The sequence below is a fragment of the Lutzomyia longipalpis genome, chromosome 2 (assembly GCF_024334085.1).
Source record: "Lutzomyia longipalpis isolate SR_M1_2022 chromosome 2, ASM2433408v1".
In the NCBI taxonomy this organism is placed as follows: domain Eukaryota; kingdom Metazoa; phylum Arthropoda; class Insecta; order Diptera; family Psychodidae; genus Lutzomyia; species Lutzomyia longipalpis.
Genome location: NC_074708.1, coordinates 31,667,659 through 31,690,130, shown reverse-complemented (window position 1 = coordinate 31,690,130; position 22,472 = coordinate 31,667,659). Strand labels below are relative to the sequence as shown.

Below are 22,472 nucleotides of genomic sequence, written 5' to 3'. Positions count from 1 at the left end.
ATTTTTTCATCATGAAAAAAATAATATGTGTGCCAATTGGCCCAATCAGTATTGCATCTATATATTTGATAATCTCTTCAACTTTTCCAATTTTCCTCATTAAAAATTCATACGTCTTCTTGCATCTTTCTCACACAGTTTTCACTTTAAAGTTTTATATTCATTTTTGCTGCACTTTTTTCACGTCTCTGTGCAAAAAGATATTCCCGCGTGTTTTCGAAGTTTTTCCGTGAATGCAATAAATAATTCTTTGGTGTTGAATAAATTATCAGTGTGAATGAATTTGGATTTTATATAGAAAATAGTGGCAGTTGTGAGTTGCGCGCGTATAGTCTTATACCGCCAAGGTTGATTCACTTTGCAGCATGACAGCACATGAGTGACATGGGAAGGAATGGATTTATCGGGAGGAACGAACACTCGGATGGGTTAAATAGGAGATGGAGAAGAAACGTAAAAGGCACAAAAAAAAAAGATGCGGGAAAAAGGCAAAAACAAATATATTCATGGATTGGGGTTTTGTCTCTTTGGGCCACGATGGAACAAAACACCAAAGTGGCATTAAATCGTCGTAAATCTTGACACGGAGACACACACAAATTATACCGAAGCGGATACTTCTAATTGGGTTTTAATTGACTGTGCATTTGAATTATTTTGACAGCATTATAGCGAGGAAATATATTCGATAGCAACTGGTGTGTTATCCCTTTGCAAACTCACTTTCTTCGATCTCTTCTTTTTTTTTGCTCCTACCTCACATCTCTCCTTTTTTTTCCTTCCACACTCTTCCAAACTCGTCGTCTATTTTTGATCCACTAATGGGGAGAGGGAGGAGTTGGGGGTGATTCGAGAGGGAAACTCTTTTTTCCCAGAGAAATGGGAAAAAGGTCGCACATTGAATACTCATATTACGACGACGAGCTGATGCTGTGGAAAGAAGAGGAGTCACAATGGGTGGCAGGTGGAGGCATTCAATGGGGAAAACGTACACCAAAGTACCGAATTCTGTAAACGAATTTGCAGGTCTTCTCACCCAGACAGCATACAAAGCCAATGTATTTTCAAACATACTTGTGCAAGAAAAGAAAATTCAAGGGGAAAATTAGTTGGAAATCTGAGTAATTTTCGGATTAGGATTTTCACTTGAAAAATCTTTTACTCAGGATTCTGATTTCTTGGAAACTTTCTCATAAATAAAAAATGCAAAAATATTTGGATGAGAGAATTCACGTGAAAATTCTCAGCTCCATTCGTAGGTGTTCAAAGGAAAAATTAATTCAGACTTTCTCGATGAAAATAAATAAAAAATATACTTTTACACGATTCTGAAATCTGAGAATTTATAAACCGAAAAAAAATATTTCTTGATAGAAAAAAGAAATTTTTATGATAAAAATCTTTCAGTTTTTGCCAAAATAAATTCATGAAAATTCAAATTGTATATGTAGTACTTTTCCCTCCTGATTAGGAATTCAAACGCGAAAATTCCTATACCACAAAAGAAACTAATAAAGGGCAACAAAAGTCATTGGTCCCCCTTGTGAAATGTCGCAATAAATGTCCAAGATTCCTTTCAATGGCAGCAACATTAAATATTCCACTAGAAAATATTCTCCCCACCCATGCCATTTGTATGCTGGTGAATCATTAATTTTATTAAAAGTCGAAAGCAAAACTTTGCACATTTTTTGCGCTATGTAGATATGGTGTGTGTACAACAAATTTTCTGCCCCATCTGATGGCGGTTTGGGATGTTTAGTCCACTTTGACGCAGAACTCGGACATGGCGAGAGAATGGGAGATTTATGAATTCAAATAGATAATGTGACAAATACAGCATATTTGCATTGAGACCCCATCAACCAAATCAATATTCCATCCAATTCTGTACATTATTGCAAATATGTGTGTGTGTGTATGCGCCGTGCAACCCCCCTTCCTGTTTTCCACCCGATTTCATGCCATGCAGTACCAATTTCATGTATTTTTTATGCTCTCTGTGTACGCCACCTCCAATGCACCCCCGAGCCCCAAGTCCCCAGGAGGGTTCAACGCCACCAAAAGTAGTGTGTGAGAGAGAGTCCTCCTATATCCTGTCCACGTATGGTGGCAGCATAAACATGGGTTGAGAGTATGCAACGTTAGTAAAATACACAAACTAACGATATGCAGCATTTGTCGCCTACATAGCAGAGCTATATGTATGTATGTATCCACTGTACATACCGCCGATATTGATATTTAATTTAAAATTGCATCGATGTCTCACCAAGGCCTATCATCCTGCAAAACCGCCAATTCAGAGAACAACCCCCCGCAGGATTGTCAGGCGATATTTTATTTACAGACACCGCGTAAAGCTTCTTCTCCATACTACCTATGTTATGTAGATATATTCTCCATCAGCCTCGATCAAACACTCTTTTGTCTCTCCGCAACACTCGCGGGTGTCGCGCATAAGGAATATTAAATGCGATTTCTCCGGGAGTTTTGCCTTCATCAGCTATACATGCTACCGATTACAATGCATGGTTATACTTTTTGGCTTTTGAGTGATAGGAGCGATGCGCGCTGAAAGACCGAGGAGTTGGGGGTTGGTGGACAATTGACGCACGCGGCATCCGGTGGCCGCTCCCCCCTCTTCTTGCCCGACTCTGCCAATTGATGTTTCATGCTGCTGATGATGGTCTTCGGGGCGACCCAACATCAATTCTCTCTCTGCACAATTCAACCGCACACACATACATAACAGACAGCCTGGGAGCTCGGGGTCAGTCATTTGGGAATTTTGCTGCGAATTATGGGATAATCCTGAAATCTAATACGAAAAGCCCTGTGCATTTGTGCGGAGGTGGAATTCGCCGCATCTGCAACAATGCTCCATTAGAACCTTTGGTCCACCACTGACTAGGTGGATCGATAACCTAATCCCCAATATTCCACGTACCCCCGACAGAATGGACAAAGTCAACATGAAAAGGATATTCAAGAGATGTTCAAAGAAAATTTTAGGGACATTCTGGCTTCTTTGTTATCCCATAAAGAAATGCAAAAACTTTCTCTTCTCTGTTCTCTGACTCAAAGACTTTGGAGATAGAGATCAACATGTCAGAGAGATCGAAAGAGGATTGATTACAAGATTGGTCTTTTTGCTGCAAATTCCTAACTTGAAAGGAATAAAAGGACATTGAGACTGAAAATGTTTGTGAATGGATGCATTCATTGCATTCATTAAAATATAGCTTACATATTTGCTTTAATACGCTCATATCCAGCTTTGTTCAATCTGTTGAGCATTCTAACAAAACATTGTGCATCAAGGAAAAGGAGGGAAACCTTTAAAATTAAACTCATTTAATTTAATAGAAAAAATCCTCATTGAGGCAGAATTAATTTATGTGCCTCATCCTATATTGTAATTCATATGCAATATAGCATTCAGTTATGGGGATCTCCCAAAGGAAATTGTTGTCCGGTCATCATTGATAACTCTATTTAGCATACCACTGGCTGTTAATCAGAGCATAAAGGATTTAAATGAAAGGGAAATAAATTTATGGATATGTGTACGGTACACTTTATATATCATTAACTGTTCAATGTTTTCTATGTAATTAGTTTCAGTTTATAATTGTTATTATCTTTTATTTTTCATTTTGTTGTACATATAGTATAAATTTCGAATATTCTTGTGGCCTTCATCAGGCCTGCAATTCATTAAAAATAAATATTTATTAATTTTTTCGTTTAATAATGATTTGGCTTGCTTATGATAGAGATAAAATTAGGGAAACTCTTCATAACGTCCTTAAAAAAGTTTTGCGTTTAGCAACTAACTTGGCTTCGTCTGATCTTCGACTGTAACCGGAGTTTGAAGTTAACGAAAAAATCTCAATCACTTAAATCTTGTTTAAAAACCCTTTTAAATAAATAGGTACGCAATTTAAATTTCACTATGCAAGCTCTGGAAAAAACTACTAGAAAACTAGAAAACTAGCCTAGAAGCCAATAAAAAATTTATATCCTGATCTTCTAACGTAGTCCAACATCAACGGTTAAAACGGTTAGAGCATTGAGGGCATTAAATTACCACTGAGGAAACTTTCTGACCGCAACGCCTCCTTTGTTTACCCAAAAAGCGTCTACACGATGCTTTCTAGACGCTATCATTACGCCTTTGCGAGATATATAGACGCTAATCAAGACGAGAAAGTATATCGTTACCAGAAAGCATAAAGATTCTGGATTACAGTGTGTGTGCTTTTATCACATTATCTCCGTGTGACCCATCACACTTTGCTCCCACAATGTGCTTTTGGTATTTCTCCATGGTGGCTAAATTACGGTGGAATGATTGACCCTCTGGGCAGATGAGTGCCCAAGTGACTGGTCAGTCATGGTGAAACCCGCAGAGACACCCGACAACGGGCAAGAGGAAGACTATAAGTACACATCACCTCATCTTGCACGCAATCTATTCGCATTGAATATTAATGGTTTGCAATATATCGTGTAAGAGGAATGTTAAGTGAGCTTTTTCTTCGGCTATACACCATACCGGAGGAATCATTGTTTTATCAATTCCTCCGTCTGCTCGGACTCATGCTCTATGAATGGCATGGGGATTTTTTTTATATAATGTTTGTTCGCCTTTCGTCCACTCCTGCCTTGTTAGCTATGTATTTTCGTGTTCTTTTTTTTCGGCGGGTGTTCCGTGTGCCATTCTTGCGAGCGCGAGCGGAACAATAAAAAAAAAGAAGCGATTTTAACACACAATGCGTGCTATGGAGAATCTTGAACACCCCGGCAATGCAGACACAATTGGTTGTGAAATAAAAATGATGGAAGAGAAGCCACTGATTGATTTGCATTTCTTCGCGCGCCATTCTTTTGCCACTCATTACTTTTCTTTTTTTTATTTTTCTTCCTTTCTTCACTACCCCATTCAGCCGTACGGCCATTTGAGAAGCATTCCCATGGAGGCAAAAATTCAATTTTTATTTGATTCACTGAGCATTTTCTTATGCTCTTTTTTTTCGTGTAGCCCCCCTCCGCTCCCAAAGTCATTTCTTTTAATCTCCTATGAATCATTCTTCTCTCTATACCCATCTATTCAAAATGCATAGAGCCCAAATGGGAAGAAAGAAGTGCCGAGTTGGGGCATCGAGCCATTATATTGTTCGTGTGGAGTGTCGCTAGAGAATGGTGAATTTATCAATCATGTCTCGGAGAATTTCTTTCTTCATATAATCAATTTGACCCCATTTATGAGTTATTTCGTCTGATTGAATTAATTGTCATGCGACGATTTCTTTTAATTTCTCTCCTCTTGTGCAATTATATCCACCACAAGTCCATCATATATAGAACACTTCCCGTCGCCTTCATTTTGCTATACATATGTACATGTACATATATCGTACATTTATGTACATAAAATGTATATAATAAAACAAAATCCAAACATACGCAAGCCCCTCAAGAAAACCACGCTTAATGAATTCGTGGTCCTCATCATCAACACCGCACTGTAGGAACAAATATAAAAATTGATTTACAATTGCTCTCTAATAGACATCACATGTTTGTTGAGTGTCTTTTAGCCACACAGTGCGCGCGCGGAGGAAGTGCATGTGGAGGACTTTGGGTTGGTTTGGAAGAGTTAAAGTGTTTTGTTGAGAAATTAAGAAGTGTTTACTGCCTTTTATCACCTTCAAACTCCCTCGAAAGTCCCCCGACAGGCACAAAACACAAATCAAAAGAAATGGGTTTAAAACAGTGGAGGTGGAATGTTTGGTTGAAAAAGTCCTGATGGTAAATTTCTACTCATTCCCTTTTCTCACTGCACTATTTTGTCGTTTTTCTGTATATCTTCTACGAGAATTTAGAAAAAGAAAAAACTCTCCAAGAGGTAAAACACATTTTGCTAAAGGGCGGAGAACTAATGAAAGTTTAAGGTTTTTTGAAGATTTTGGGTTAATCTTAGGGCTTTTAAATTAAATGGAAGAAATTGAATTCTTTTTGTTTATAAAAAATTATTCTTTATTTGAAAATTATAGTTCTATCTTTAAGTTTAAGAAGGTCGTTTTGCATAACCAAAATTCTTTAAATTTTAAACCAAATTATAAATCTTAAAATTCCAAATGAATTTGTAAAACTATGTAGGATTCAAAGCTAGAGTAAAAAAAAAGAAAATTTTCATTCCAACATAAAATTTACATTGAATCTCCAAAATGTTCAACCCCTTATTTTGTATTTTGTAACATAAAAGAGTTGAGAAAGTTAAAATAAAGTTGCACTTCAATTTGATATTATTGTTATGATTTTGTGGTGGTTGAATGTTTAGATTTTTGTGGTGGAGGCCTCCAAAACTTTCTCTGCTTTTGCTGCCTCTTCTCACTCAAAAAAAAGTAGGTATGTATCCCCGTCCATACATTTTTGCCTGTCTGTTACACATCTTCCACTGCCAAAACATTCTTCATATGGATTTTGTGTTGAAAAATAAAAAGTGGATGGGAAGTTTGAACGAGATCCACGGGAAAGAAACAAGACAAGTGAATTACAAAAAGAAAATAAACAATTTTCCATCGAACATGAATGGGTGGAAAGACAGAAAGAGCAAAATGGAAGAGGGAAAAAAAACTTATCAGATATCCGCATTTTTATTATTTTTGTCCACGGAGGATTATTTAAATGCAAGATGCACTCTTTTAAGCATGCTATTTGTATGCAGTGATCATTGAGCACGATAAGGAGTGCGCGCTCATCATCACCCAAACATTTTGTGTGTCCCTTTTCTCCCAAGTTGTCTCTGTCCTCAAAAAAAAAAAATCTTCGTCATTTCATCAAATCCACTACCAAAGACTCTTGCCATGTGAAGAAGAATCGTACTGGGAGTTTTCTAATTTAAACAAATAACTTTTTGAGTGTTATTCATCTGTCAACGAGATTTGTTGTTGTGGATGTTTAATAATCACAATAAACACACCCAAATATTTCAAGATTATTTACAATCACTTTTGAGTGGTATGTTGCGGTGGTACGGGGAAAAAAAGAAGAGTAAGGAGAATAATCCCTCTCCGAGTAATAAATTTCACATTATTAATATTTTGAGTTATTGGATTTTCTACGCCCATTTGTGGAGAAATCCCTTCATCATGATCATTAATATGGAGCTATATAGAAAAAATCAACGCTATATAGAAAGCGTGTGTACTGATATTAATTTGTAAAGTACACTGAAAGAAATCACTCATAAAAAAGAACATTAATTTATTAAGCTCCATTTATATTGATAAAAAAACTCTTTTTCGAAATTGCCCAGAAGGTAAAAGTTATAGTAATTAAATTAAGGGATTTAAACTTGAAAAAAAAATTATCCAGAAAATTCATAATTATTGCTTACAAAACAAAGAGCGCATATGCTTCATGAGTCATGAGAGAGTATTTATGAGGCTAAAGAGGAATGAAGAATTCATGAATTAAGATAAATCATTCACGACTTTCATCAATTAATTTTATCAATAGGATTTTGTAAAAAGATCTTTACGGAATATCTCAGTGCGAAACATTTAGGCTTATGCTGCTTTGCTACATAAGATTTAAAACTTTTCTCTAAAATGTCGCAAATTAATCTAAACAAGCTTTTTGTTATTTCCTATTCATTTTTAAACTGGCGCTTCTATTAATTCATTTATAAATAACACAAAAACACATCTCCATGTAGAACTATCCTAACTCGATGTTTATATATTTTTCCATTGTAATTTATTTAATTTTAAGCCTTAAAACCCAAGTTTAATAATATATTATTAATTCATTGATATCCATTATTAATTCCCAGAAAGACAAATTAATTAATTTTCTTGCAGTGTACAAAAATTAGAGTAGGAATCGGAAAATTGCTCTTTATAACTATTAAAAAGGGGAGAGCGATGGGATTAATCGTAAAAAGTCACATAGAAGGGATTGACTTTAGCGAGAGGCGGGAAGGGCTGAAGATTGGTTTAAAAAAAAACAAGATGAAATAGTCTTTTGAGAAGCATACAAGAGTTGAGAGAAAAAAATAAATGTATGTAAGAAAAACGAACCGAAAAAGTTGTGCAGATATAAACAACAGGAGAGCAACGCAGCATGGAGCCCCCAGACACACAGCTCCGTTGATCATGCCCTTGCGTCTTCTTTTCTCAAAGTCTACAAGTTTTTGTCTTTTTGCTCGCTATGTGTACATATTATAATGATAACAAGTATCGCTCTCCTGGTGCCGTGGTATCTCCCTCTGCCATCTCCGCCAGCGTCATTTCATTTCAACTTGCACAACAAGACAGTATGTGCACATGGCAAAGGGGGGTTGGTGGTGGACTAATGTTTGCATGAAGCCCAATTTAAAAGAGAAAACACAAAGTGTCTTGGAAGAGGAGTGGAAGGAAGTTGAGGAGACGAAAAAAATGCCATTTTTATCCTTCTAGATTTTTTTTCTTCTTCTCTCTACCAACGTGTGGCATTTTTTGAAACATCACCCCCGCTCCATTTATGTATTATGTGAGGTATACTACATTCAAAAGCTCTGTTGGCTCATCAGTTTTCCACCTCTCTCCCCGAGAGCTGTAATGTAAGTTGGAGATGTGAAAGACAGGTCTTGTGTTATTTTTGTAATTAAATTTGTTATTCAACTAATTATCACAGAACATACAGAGAGAACCCAGTGAATGCTTCCATTCCATTTTGTCTCAAAAACATCACCGAGAATCCACCCACACTTGTTGTTACCCGAGATGGGATGCCCCAAAATGGATGAAGGAGAGAGTACACAAACTATACAACCGAAAAATAATGTCAAAAACCCACCCTCTCACCATTTGCAAAAAAAAAATAAACACAAAATAATAATACAAAAGTTTATCTTACTGTAATAAAAAAGGAAAGGATGACACATTTTTTTTTCTATATACCATCGTTGATTTTTTTCTTCTTATTCTTCTGCAATCCTCGACCCATCTTCTATATGTACACGGAAATTGTTGCAAGAAAGCGTTCGCGGGGGAGAGAGCAGAAATTGGATAAGATACATCATGGTTGGAACACGAAAAAAATAAAGAATTAGAGAAAAAGAACTACGGGAATTGTGTATTTTTTCAAGGCACACAACCACAGAGAAATTTTGAGTGGAGACGAATTGCTAAAAGGGCTATAAAGTACTTAAATTTTGTGCTGCATTTCCCCCGAAAAAAAAGTTAAACTTTTAAGTGAAATTTATTTGTTTGTCTGGAAGAAACGGAAGAGGTCTTAAAATGCAATGTTGTCCCAGATAGAATTGAATGAATCATTCCAGCAAAGATACATACAGCAAGAAAGCAAAAATGATAAAGAATTCAATGATTCACTGAAGGAAACTTTTGAAAAAAATGGCAATTTCTTTGTTTTAATATTCATGTACGATTTTCTTGGCATATCTTTTGCAAACATGCTCACTTTATAAGTTGTTTATTCAAATATTGATTTTATTCTAACAAATATCGTTGACTTTTTAAATGTTCTAGAAAAATCGAATAAAGAATTTCTCTATAAACATACGAAAATAAGCTAAGAAACTAAGGTGCATAACGTTGTAGATTTGAGATATCAGCCTGATTATACTCTGATTTCGACGAGAAATACCTATTCTAAAGAAAATTTAATAAACTTTCATAACTCATTGCTTTAAGTTTGATTAATTCTTCGCCCGATAAAGCATTTAGAGCTTCTTTGTGACCATATGGTGCCAATTTCAGTTGTATCATTAGGAAAATACAGTAGAAAATTTATTGAGTGCGTATAATCAATTCAAAAAGGATTCAAAATGATTCATTCAACCCTACAAACGGAGACAGCCCTATCAATTACCGATATTGATTTCATCCTTTTCCATATAGCACACTTTATTGTCAACAAAAGCGTTTTCGATAGAGATCCTTTTAGGCTGAATGATTCCGTATAAAAAACCCCTTCTTCCGGATCAAAAGCAGAAATGCCATAGAATTTTTGTACAATACATTCTTCTTCCCCTTTTGCGTCGCGCCATTATTTCTAGGAAATGTGTGTGCTATCTAATCAAAGAATTCCGCCGGTTTACTCATTTTTTTCCAGGAGAGAGAAAAGGCGTGGGTCTTCCCCTGAAATTCGATAGTTAATAAAACAAAAGACGATTAAGAGTGCGCGTCAAGATGGGAATTGAATGCCTCTCTCTAAAAACTAGAAAAGAAAAAGAAATATAGTGAAAAAAAACGAACGAAAAGCGAATAGGTTTTTTTTTCGTAATAATAAGATAATCTTCACCGGAACCAAACCTCTATTTGTTTAGTGATCTCTTGGGCAATTTGTACAGCTCGAGGCGATAATTTAGCAAAATGCATCGTGTTCATCTCAAATGTAAATACCCTCACATATGGGAAGGTTTTTGTGCGGAAAAACGCATTGGGAGAGCGATGAGGATGGAACGATGGTTTGATGCGCAGAAGGAACTCTTGTGGAGTTAGGAGCGCGTGAAATACAATACATTTGTGTTGTGAATTATTATGATAATCGCTGAGATGCATCAGCATAAAATTGAATTAAATGGGTACATTTGATACTTCTTCTCCATTCTCAAGCGAAAACCAAGCTTATGTGTGTATATAGAGAAGCATACAGCAACCCTTTTGCACTTGATGAGAGAAATGGGAGAGAGTAACCAACAAAAACGATCAAGTATGTTGCAGATTTACTTGGTTGAATTTCATCCCCTTATACCCAAGCATACATACAGCACACAACACACCCTATAGTTCTAGAACTGGCCCATATCTCCCTATCTCTTTTCATATACGGCTTCCACCATATGGGGAATTTATAGTTGTGCGGTTTACACAACGATGAAATGTGAAATTTTAATCCCAACCAAAGGGTTTCTCTCTCGTCCAGCGGCGCAGTGGAGGTTGCGAAGGAGGGTTATGCGAAATGACCAAAAATCGAGGGGTTTGCGACAAGCCCTTTAAAAATGGCTACCATAAATGAGGGTTTTGCGAAAGGCAAAAGGTAACAATCAGGTAGCTCAAAAATATGTGGAGTTTGCGAAGAAGATGGGTCTAAATAGCATATACAATATATGTTGTACATATGTTTGTATTCTGATCAAATTATTGTTCTGAAGTAAAATTTTCAGTACCTATCACTTTCTTCAAAATAACAAATCTTGACGAAAATTTTCCTTCAAAAAGATTTTTCCTTTAACATTTTTAGCTCTTCATGCCCCTGCCCCCCCCCAAATCGTGCCGCACGTATTTGGAGTGGGGGCAGGGGCATGAAGAGCTAAAAATGTTAAAGGAAAAATCTTTTTTAAGGAAGTAGTATAAATAAATTTTGATCAATTAGCTGATTTTAAAAATTTTCCTTCAAAAAGATTTTTCCTTTAACATTTTTAGCTCTTCATGCCCCTGCCCCCACCCCCAAATCGCGCCGCGCGATTTGGGAGTGGGGGCAGGGGCATGAAGAGCTAAAAATGTTAAAGGAAAAATCTTTTTGAAGGAAGTATGATCAATTAGCTGATTTTAAAAATTTTCCCTCAAAAAGATTTTTCCTTTAACATTTTTAGCTCTTCATGCCCCTGCCCCCACCCCCAAATCGCGCCGCGCGATTTGGGAGTGGGGGCAGGGGCATGAAGAGCTAAAAATGTTAAAGGAAAAATCTTTTTGAAGGAAGTATGATCAATTAGCTGATTTTAAAAATTTTCCCTCAAAAAGATTTTTCCTTTAACATTTTTAGCTCTTCATGCCCCTGCCCCCACCCCCAAATCGCGCCGCGCGATTTGGGAGTGGGGGCAGGGGCATGAAGAGCTAAAAATGTTAAAGGAAAAATCTTTTTGAAGGAAGTAGTATAAATAAATTTTGATCAATTAGCTGATTTTTAAAAGAAAGTAGAATAAATTCATCACAAGTTTTGCTCATATACCTAAGAAAAGAAACATACCAAATGAGTTGCCTATAAATTTTCTCTTAATCTTTTCTTGCATTACTTGAAACTCAAGTAAGTAATTTGGAAAAGGTTTAAAAACTTGTTATCTTGTAAATCATAGACAAGTGAGAACAAAGATGTAAACCAATTAAATTTAATTTCTCTTACCGACAGCTTAGCATTTCCCCTTTTTTAATTTAAGGTAGTCCTGTAAAATGCAGCCATGGCATTGTCATTCATTGTAACAATTAGCATCATTATCCCTGAACAAACAGCTAGACATAGAACACATAATATCGACGCGCCGGAGAATTATGAATGAACCACACTTATGTGTTAAAGGACATGAATATGGTGCGTAATCTTCAGGCGCGTCTTCTGTGATTATGGGTTTTTTTAAAAATGTTTTTGCTTAATTAGTATTCTCTGAAATATGGGTTCAGGAGGAAATTTTTTGGCAACCAAAATTTATAAAAGACGAATGTACCTTATGCAGAAGCAATAGTCTTTCCAGAGCTCTTGTGCCAAATAAACGCTGTGCAGTTTTACCAAAAAAATCCAGTACAAAATCAACGCTTAAGTGCAAAGTTATAAGAGTTTATAGTTTTAAAGTTTACATTTTGATAAACGACGAACGTAGTGAGAAAATTGTACCCAAGAAATTAATACTTTTAAGTGCTAAATTTACGCTCAGGCCTAAATTTTTGAGAGTTTATAAGTTTAACTACTGCGCTACATCATGACTTATCTGCTACCGGATGTGTACACAACCACGAAAGGGAAGCCGTGTTTAGCGTTCGATGGATTCCAGCATCGACTTCACACAAAAACGGAATCCCACATCCGTTGGCTCTGTCTAAAGGAAAAAAAGGAAAAATGTATGGGAACTGTAATTACAGATCTGAACTATAAGATCTTGCGTCACACACTGCATTCGTGTATCCCAAACGTCGCTCAAGTTGAGGTGAAGAAAACTTATGAAAATTGCAAGAAGAGGGTTCAGGAAGAACTATCAGTGCCCGTGGCAAAACTTTACAAGGAGGAATTTTACCCACTTCAGGAAAAAGGGTACGATTTTGTTGCTGAGATGCCGGCCTACGGAAATGCCAAGACGGCTTTATGCAGTTTGCGAAGGAAGGTCTTAGGCACATACGAGAATCCTAAGACCAGTGATGATGTTAATCTTCCTCCATCACTTCTACAATTACCTAACAACGAGAGTTTCCTTCGCCTGGACTTCTCTACGGACAGTGGACAAAGAATTTTGGTGTTTGGTGGCGAATATAGCCAAGAGCTTCTCAGTAAAGGACAACAGTTTTTCTTCGATGGCACTTTTAAAAGTTGTCCCAAGATATTTGCCCAACTCTACACAGTCCATGTAGACTGGAGAAGCTCTGCTACTGAAACTGATATACATCCGGCAGTGTACGCTTTACTTCCGGATAAGAGACAAGCCACATACACATCACTGCTGAATAAGTTGAAGGATTGGTGCCCAGCGTGGAGTCCAAAAGTCATCAAAATGGACTTCGAGAAAGCTCCTCGTGGCGCCGTGGAGACGTGTTTTCCGGAAGCTACAGTATCTGGATGTAGTTTTCACTTTACCCAGGCGTTATGGAGAAAAATTCAAGCATGCGGACTTGCCACGGAATACAAACAGAAGGGCAACGTATGTCTGATTATTGAAAAAAATGTATCAATATTCATGTCAATAGCTAAAAATTAAATTTCTTTTTTTTATATAGATAAGGGATACGTGCCGCATGTGTTTTGCACTGCCATATATCCCGATGCAGCATTTCGACGACGCGTTTCTGGAAATAATGTCTGTGTGCCCGCAAGATGATAGGATGACTCAATTTGTCGATTATATCGTAGAGCAATGGATAGAGAATGACAACGTCCCAATCAGACTCTGGAATGTCCATGGCCAACGCCATAGGACTAATAATTCGGTGGAGGGATGGAATAGACAACTAAACAGTGCTATGGGTAAAGTAAATCCTAATATTGTTATGTTAGTAAGGAAATTAAAAGATGACGCGAGCGCTACGTCATGCAAAATTAAGAGAGGTGACCTGGGAATGGGAAGAAACAAAAGAAAGGGTCAGTATATCTCTATAGATAAAAAAATTGAGCGTATTTTAAGAGATTTCGAGGTCAATAAGGATATGAAGCACTGTTTGAAAATGTTAAGTTATGCAACGAAATCTAATTTTTGATTTCGTTAATTAACTTAATATTTTAACACAGGCTTCACGTAAAAAATGTTGGCCATAATTACTGTTACGTTCGTGATTCCATCCCTCTTCGAATATCCAAGCCTGATTGAGCGTTTCATTTTATAGATTAATTTTGAAATAAAAAAGTTTTCTTTTAAGAGAGATTGTTCTTTTTTTTGGTGTTAAATGTTATTTTGAGCGTGTTGTACGTTTTTTTTTTGTAAATGAGTGTGAAAAAGCAATATGCCTGGGAATTTCAATGAATTTATGAAAATATAATTGGTTAATTGGTTTTCACTCAATAATAACGAGGACTGTGCAACTTCGCATATCCCACTGATTTTTGAGTTACCTGCTTGTTTAATTTGGGCGAACCCTTTTTCTTCGCAAGGTCCACAACCAGTGTGGTCATATTTTATTGCACTTCGCAAACTCCACTACTTCGCATGCCCCACTTTCGCAACCCCCATGCCACCCGTCCAGCTGCCCTCCATTCCTCCCCCACCAACAAGCTTTCCTTTTCTTCTCCCCACCACCACCCATGGCAGCAGCATCCCCAAAGTATGTATTTTGGTGCTATTGTGTGTAATACCACAAGCGTAGGTGGACCCAGAAGTAACTGAACTACATGAAAATGAACTTTGTACATTTACGCCATCTATTACCTGTTTAAACGTTAAATGGCTCTCTTTGTTTCTTTCCAGCGATGCTTTGATTTTTTTTATTTGGTGTTTTTTTTATTATTTAACCAGCTATAAATCATGAAATCGAATATACCAATACTGCTAGGAAAAAAAACAGAACGCACAAAAATATATCTGTTAAAAATCAAAAGCTAGGTGACAGCTGTCAGATGTAATCTTTGCAGCAACTCCATCTATCGAGAAATCTCTTTGTTCCCAAAAGACACCAAGTCAGTCTTCTAGCAAAGTACGACAACTTTCGGGTCTCTGCCACATATCCAACATGCATTTGTGAAAAGTATCCACCCAGTTGCCACAAATCAATTATGTATAATCCAATTTGAGAAGTTGAGTCGCGCCCAGTGTCCAACTACATATTCCCACATTTACACACATTTTCGCACAGAGACCAACAATAAAATGGCAACCCAGAAGGGATCCGACGAACATCCTAATAAAGCCATTCCGGGGGTAGTTTCTCTCTACACCCAAAATCGTCTACCTACTATACCTGGAGTAAGCTGAGAGCATCCCTTAATTTTGCATCAACACACAACACGCTATATTGAGATGCTCACACAAGGTGTGGTGTCTTCCTTTCTCCCCTTTACGATGCACACGTCAAGACATTTTGCAAACCCCTTTTGGTTTTCAGGAAGAGGGTTCCTCAAAATTCCACATCTGCCACCCTCTCCGTCTCCCCCCTGATGCCCCAACCACCCCTTTTATCACCTACGTGTGTGTAAGGATGAATTTTCACCAGAAACTTTGGTAAACTCTCCCAGCCACTTATCAGTCAAAAACCAACTAAACTTGCAATATGCCCGCAAATAAACCCAATTACCGGGGATAAAATGAATTTTGGATTACCTCAATCATGACATGATATGATATGGAAAATCCACGGTTAGGACTTTGTGCAATTATTTTATGGTTTTTACATATAGCTGGGGATTTGCAAAGCGGAAAAACATACCACTAATTAGTTGCCATACATGAATATTCAAAGATGAACAAATATTAAATTCTGCTAATAATGCAAATTACCCAGTTCAAATCTGTGGGTAAACTGGTTACTAATGAAGAAGCACACATATTTTACATTTTATTAGCTAAAAATTTCCCGCAAAAGTCGAGCGCGTGAACCTCCCAGCATTGGCTAAGCCATCATGGTGGTTAATTGAAAATGTGTAAAAATTTGTATATACCTACATAATGGAAGCTTTAGTGAAAGTCTTAATTTTTTTTTACAATTAAGCATTTGCAGTATCCCTCTCATACCGCATTACTGCAGCCAATATCAAATGAAAAACAATTATAAATTGCATTCTGCAATTTTTCACCAAATCTCGCACAGGAATAAATGAAATTTATACAGAGCGATAGGAGTAGTTTAATTTTTCAACAATGAGGCTCTCAATTAATCCTATTACATCAATTACACTTTATCGAATAATCGCTATTTTCCGATATATTGCCATTTTTAACCATATATCATTGGGTTGCCCTGACACAATTTTCCGGGATAAAATGAATTACTCCATGTTGATCTATCTAACAAAGTATTTTTTAATAAATAGCTGAAGCGCAAATTAAAATACCAACGGAAAAACTTAATGAAAATTTTTCCACTTTCATGCTTCAATGATTTAATACAAATTATGATTGAACATTTTTTGATTTGACATGAGAATAATGGAGAATTTTGTGGCTTTTGAATTTTAAATTATTTTTTAAGTTTGGTTAGTACATGGAGCTATGAATTATTTCATAAAAATAATTACTTTCTGCATATGCTTCATATATTTATGCTATGGGACAGCTGATACGCAAATTAATAAAGAAACTGTTTTCAGAATTATTAAAAACCTTTTTTGCTACCTAGAAATTACCATAAAGCATATGCATTATGCAAGTAGATATCCATGTAATACTATTCCAACTCAATTTAAATGTCAATTTTCATTGATAAAACACATCCGTGTCAAAAAATGAACTTTTCTGCATAACCACAATATATCTCTGATTTCTAAGTCCAGAAAAAAAACTGCCCCCATTTTCAACAAAATTCCATGAAGAATTTGCCTTGGTGCCAAGTGAAATTGGATATTTTCTTTGAGAATTTGGAAACCATAATTCTCATATACGGTTCAATGGAGAAAGGGAGAGTTTAGTAGAGGCTTAAAAAAAGTCGTGGTAAGGAAACCCTATGGATTACCCCCTGCATTCAAATAAACGAACTCAAGTATATTCCTCAGCGTCTTAAGTGGATTCCCGATAAAATACTCGAGATGTGTTTTTTATTCTTGCAAAGTACGGTCAAAATATTTAGATGTTGTGCCACTCTTGGAAGATTTTTTTTTCTTTCATTGTATCTTCGCGGTGTTTAAAGCAACCAACCCTGGGTTTCTTATGCTTTTTTTGTTGTACGTAGTTGTTGCGTGGAGTGGGGTAGACATAATCACGAGAGACGGACGGACGTGAGTCAATATTAAATAATAAATTCCCAATGATGGTTACTTTTTGGGGCGCGCATAACTTTGCTCAATCAACTCCCATGTTATGCCACCCAATTGTTCCATCCCCAAGTATGGTGAAGGTATTTAAATAAATAATAAACCACAAAGAAGTGCACGAGAAGCAAAAGGAGAGAGAGATAAAATGATGGTGCCGTGGCATATTCACATAAATTTATATTGTTGTGTAATGTTTTTTTTTTGCTCTCTACCATCCACACTGTATCATTCTACATCAATTTCCCGTGTAATCTATCTTTCCCTTTGATAGAAAACTCCTTTTCCCACTACCATATTGTGCTCTTTATGCACCACACAGGGGAAAATGTATGAATTTTCTATTGAATATTAATTTACGGTGCAATATACTATGCTACGGAAAAGTTAGTTCAGTTGAGGTTTATTTTTTTGCAACTCCTATTGCCAACATAGTGTCGTTATATATATTTTTCTCTGACATTCGCAATAAATATATATGTGTAGCACACGAAAGACAAACATTGTTTGCTTGGCGTGTAGGGTTGGAAGAAAAACAAAACTTTCTTCCTCATATTAAGTCGATATTCTTTGAAAATTATATGATGCTCTTTGATCAACAAAGCGTTTATCAAAAGAATCGATTGAATTTGATTTTATTCCTTTTCTGCTTCTCTCTTTTTGCACTTATCTCCTTCGCATTTTTTTTCGTCTTCCTCTTTGGTTTACTGGTGAAGCCAATGCCTTTATGTGTTAGATTTTTTTTATTGCAATATCAATTCATAATATACATTTCCGGATTTGCTTTTTCGCGGATTCCGATTGTATATGAAGAAGAGACAGTGGAGTGAAATGAGGCGCTGGGGGGCGGAGGCAGTGGGGTTTTGGTATGGAACAAATAAAGAGTACATAAAATACGCGAAAAGGGAGGAAAATGTGAAAATAAAGAGGCACACAGTGTGGAGAAAAATACGAAAGGAATAATAGCTCACATTCAGGACATTCACAATTTAGTCTTTCACCTTCTCCAATCTACACCACCCCCCCCCCCTTGCTACTCACAAAGCCCTCCGCCCTCCCGGGAAGTGACGAAAGAGGTGGGCGCGGTGGAGTTGAAAATGATGAAGAAAAGGAGCCCAACAGTGCGGGAAGGAACGAAAGGAAAATGTTTTATGAATTGTTATTTGAATAATTCTGGCAATTTTGACAGTTTTATCGTTTATTCGTGTGTGCGTATATAAAGCAATTGGAAAATTTGTGGTGGATTTATATTCTTCTGTATTTACATTGTATTTTCCACCGTGGTGGAGGAAAGAACGGAAAAAGGCAGCAAAAGGAAAATTTATTTGTCTTTTATGATACCATCCCCGCGCGCGTACAGCAATAGTTTTTCGGGTCCTTGCGTGTACCATCCTTAGTGGTGTGCATGTTAAACGATTTAGTAGGCAGCAGGAAAACCCCATCCAGGAGGAAAATTGCAATATATATCCATTGATTTTTCATACATACCCAAAGAGAATCAAATATAAAGAAAGGAATAATATTCCATAAAGACAGACACTATGATGTCGCATGGAGGAATTTTATTTTTCAAACTAAAAAGTAAATACTCACTAAAGTGATTTAAAAGGTAAAAAACAGATGGGTATAGAAAATAATTCAATATTATATAGAATCAGAAAATTTACGAGCGAACCGAATACATAAAGCATTATGTGATATATGGTGACACTTCCGACACTCCAATCTTTCGGTACATATTCATGAATATTGGCATAATGTATTAAATTTAGCAAATACTCATCAATCTCCTTCTTCATTATCAAATGTGAATTTCATATTATTTACCATCAATATAAATAGAATTTTAAAACCCCACAGCAAGTTATTTATTTAATGTGAGTTGAATATATTATTTAGCTAATTTATCGAATTTGAAACAATGTGCATTTAACTTTTGAAATAATGCCAAAATTCGCTGGATATTTTGTTATATATTTTAGTTATTCGTTTATTAGATTATTATGTAGATAATTTGCTGAATATTTTTCTCAGGATATTTCTTTGGATATTTTTCTGGAAAAAATTTTCATCAACATTCCAAGATTTTATTGAGTTTTTGTTCTAGATGGAGGCGCCTGGTAGTTATTTCCATTGAAGAAACTAAAGATATCAGTGGAGGCGCCAGGAATTTCTCATATATTTTAAAATATTTGTTTATTCTCTTTTATAGCAAAGAATTAGGTCGTTTTTCCTAATTAAATTCAGAATTTTTCTATAAATAATAAAAAATAAAACATTCCAAAGAAAAATCAACCAAAACCATAAGAAGTCAGCAAATTAAAAAATCAATTTCACATAAAACGATCATAAATAAAAGTCGATATTTGTTGGTAAATTTTGAAAAAGATAATAAATTTCACATTTCAACATTCTTTTTACCTTTTCCCTTTTTTAGGGCACTAAAGAATTTTTATGGGAAACTTTTATGAACTGAAAATTTTACATGCATAAAAGAAACTTCAACTTGGAAATCATGAAGAAAAAAGAATGAAAATGTAATTTAATAAACTAAACTCAGGTGCTCCAGGTACACTGATATAAATTCGTTCTACCGCCTCTTGTGACAAAATGTTGTGGGAGTGAGTATATATTAATACATATTCGACTACACCGCCTATGTATTCCATGTATAAATATGGCGTTAAAAGAGGAGGGTAGGCGCGTACTATATTTGTGTGGAAATGGCTAAAATCCTGGCTAAAACTCCCTGATTGTATTTTAATTAATTTTCCTCCAAACATTTTCCTTTCAATTTCATTCCCTGGCAGAGAGTGTGGCGGAAACTTTTGCCCCGGCACAAAAGTATATATTAGTAGAGGAGAGAGGCGGCTTTTTGAGTATGGAAAATGGGTGGAATATGAAAATTACAGTAAAATACACTAACAGAGATACAAAATGATTCAATTTGCAATAAAAATTCCACAAGTGTGCAAAAGTTACCACCATTTTTGCCACCTCCCCCTTTGCCACCACTTTTTGTACGGCACCAAACTCCAAAATCGAGCAAATTCAGCGTCATTTTCTCTCCATATTATATTGCATATAAAGGAGCCCTCAGAGCTCCCACCCCCACACCCCCGGAAAAACTTTATATTAGATATTATTGTATTAAAACCGAAAATTAGACCTCTCTCGCGCGCCTTATGCAGAGAAGGGCGAGAAATATAATTTAATGTAAAAGGCATATTGTGTGTGAGTGTGTATAAAATAAAATCCAAGTACATTTCTCTCTCGGTAGCTGTTGGGGGGTAAAAGTTTTTCACAGAGCCACGGGCTTGGTGGGAAGCCCACAAAAAAAAGCACGATGGAGCTGAAAATTCTTTCTTTTTTTTTGTCAGAAGCCATATGAAAATTTTTGCAGAGTTCTTTCGCTAAACTGCAATTTTTTTCTTCACCAGTGAATCTCTTGGCTGAATTTACAATATAAAAAACCCCACTTGTGCGCCACCCACTCGGAGTGAATACACCCCAAAATGTTTTGCAAGAGAATGAAGTGAAAAAAATGAGTGTTTTCACCCTCCTAAAAAATGTAGCTTCAGTTTCACCTCACGCCTCGCTTCTACCTCATTTTACCCCATTTTCGTGAATTTTATTTCAATACCCTCCCCCAACCCTCACACAAACCATTCTCTTGCCTCCTCATACGCCTCATAGTGATCAAACTTCCTTCAACTCCATACACACACCATTCAACATAAACTCACAAATGATATTACCTCAAACCACTGAATTACAGCTCATGCCATTTTCTATTAAAAACATCACATATTAAATGTTGTAAAATGTGGTAGAAATAAAATTTTATTTAATTGGGAAAGATCCATAAAATTTAATTTCCCAGTGAGTTAAAATTTTTTTTCAGACATATTAAATAATATAATTAAAATGCAATTTATTTACTTTGTTCCTCGTGTGCGTATGCAAATTTTCCTCGATGAGATTATCTTCTTCACTGGATATGCTGATGCTGCGGTTTTTTTTTATCAACTATGATCCAGCCACCAAATGCAGTTAAACTTTGAGATTTGCAACACACAGAGTTTTTTTTATGCTTCCGATACAAATCAGTTCTTTCCTCTTCTCAAAAAAATAATCCAATACAAATCCCTTTGCAAGATTATATCCTTTTTTCCGCACCCACTTCACTTTACAAAAAAAAAACCTTCAAGGGGATAGCACACGTCACTTGTCTCAAAACACCTTTTCCAGGAGAACCTTAAAAGCGCCTATGTACATATACCGTATGGTGGGCCAGAAGTTTACGAGAGAGAAAAAAATTACACTTCCACCCAAGAGGGTGGCAAAGAAGGGAAACCCTCGAAAGTTTCTCAAGTAAATGAGTCCGAGAGTGCAAAAACCGTCTTTCCCTTTTTTTCTAAATCTGTTTTGGAGGTTACATACACAAACCCCCCGCTTCTGTAAAATATTCAATAATAATTTCTTCCACCAGCCGCCTCCACTGCTAACAGATTTATAACTTACAATTTAAAGTACGTAAGGCTACGAAATGTGGGGGTTGGTCGATTCAACCACACTCTGTTGTGCACTGTTGCCCAGCAGTTTTGGGGGGTGAGGGTGGCACACACACACAAGGGGGGTGCGCCGGAGAGAGCAATAGTAAGAGAGCTTTTCACCAATTTTCACCACACACACAACGCACAGTCAATACCAATCGCGATACACCCACCGTGCGAACTATGCAACTGTCGACTTGAGACTGATGTTACTTCGTCTCTTGCCAGTCGCACTCACCTCGGAATATTCTCGCGGTCCTCTCTTGCACTATTCGCTCTCTCTCTGCTTCTCTCCGGAGAGAGCACGAGAGAGAGAGGGGAGTTTATGTTATCGCCTGGAACATAGCACCATCCATACAAAAATCACATAAGAAACGTAAGATGCGTTATGCTGGATTATTTTATGCGTTTTTTACATAAGTCTACATACAGACCTAGAATACTAGCTTTATAGCGACGTAGCTAGGAACCTAATCTAGAAGGTATTTTGAGACTTCTTTTAATTTTAAAGACATTCTTTTCAAATAT

The 22,472-nt window shown here is 36.4% G+C and overlaps 1 protein-coding gene across 3 annotated transcripts in view; it reads right to left on the bottom strand.

Moving 5' to 3' along the window:
- LOC129790142 (discoidin domain-containing receptor 2) overlaps positions 1 to 22,149 on the bottom strand; it is a 106,296-nt gene extending 84,147 nt beyond the window's left edge. For 2 of the 3 annotated variants that reach the window (XM_055827458.1, XM_055827460.1), the window contains exon 1: positions 21,331 to 22,149. The gene's annotated coding sequence lies outside the window, so the exon portion shown is untranslated. The remainder of the gene's footprint in view (positions 1 to 21,330) is intronic. The other variant, XM_055827457.1, reaches the window with a different exon arrangement.
- Positions 22,150 to 22,472: the final 323 nt, after the last annotated feature.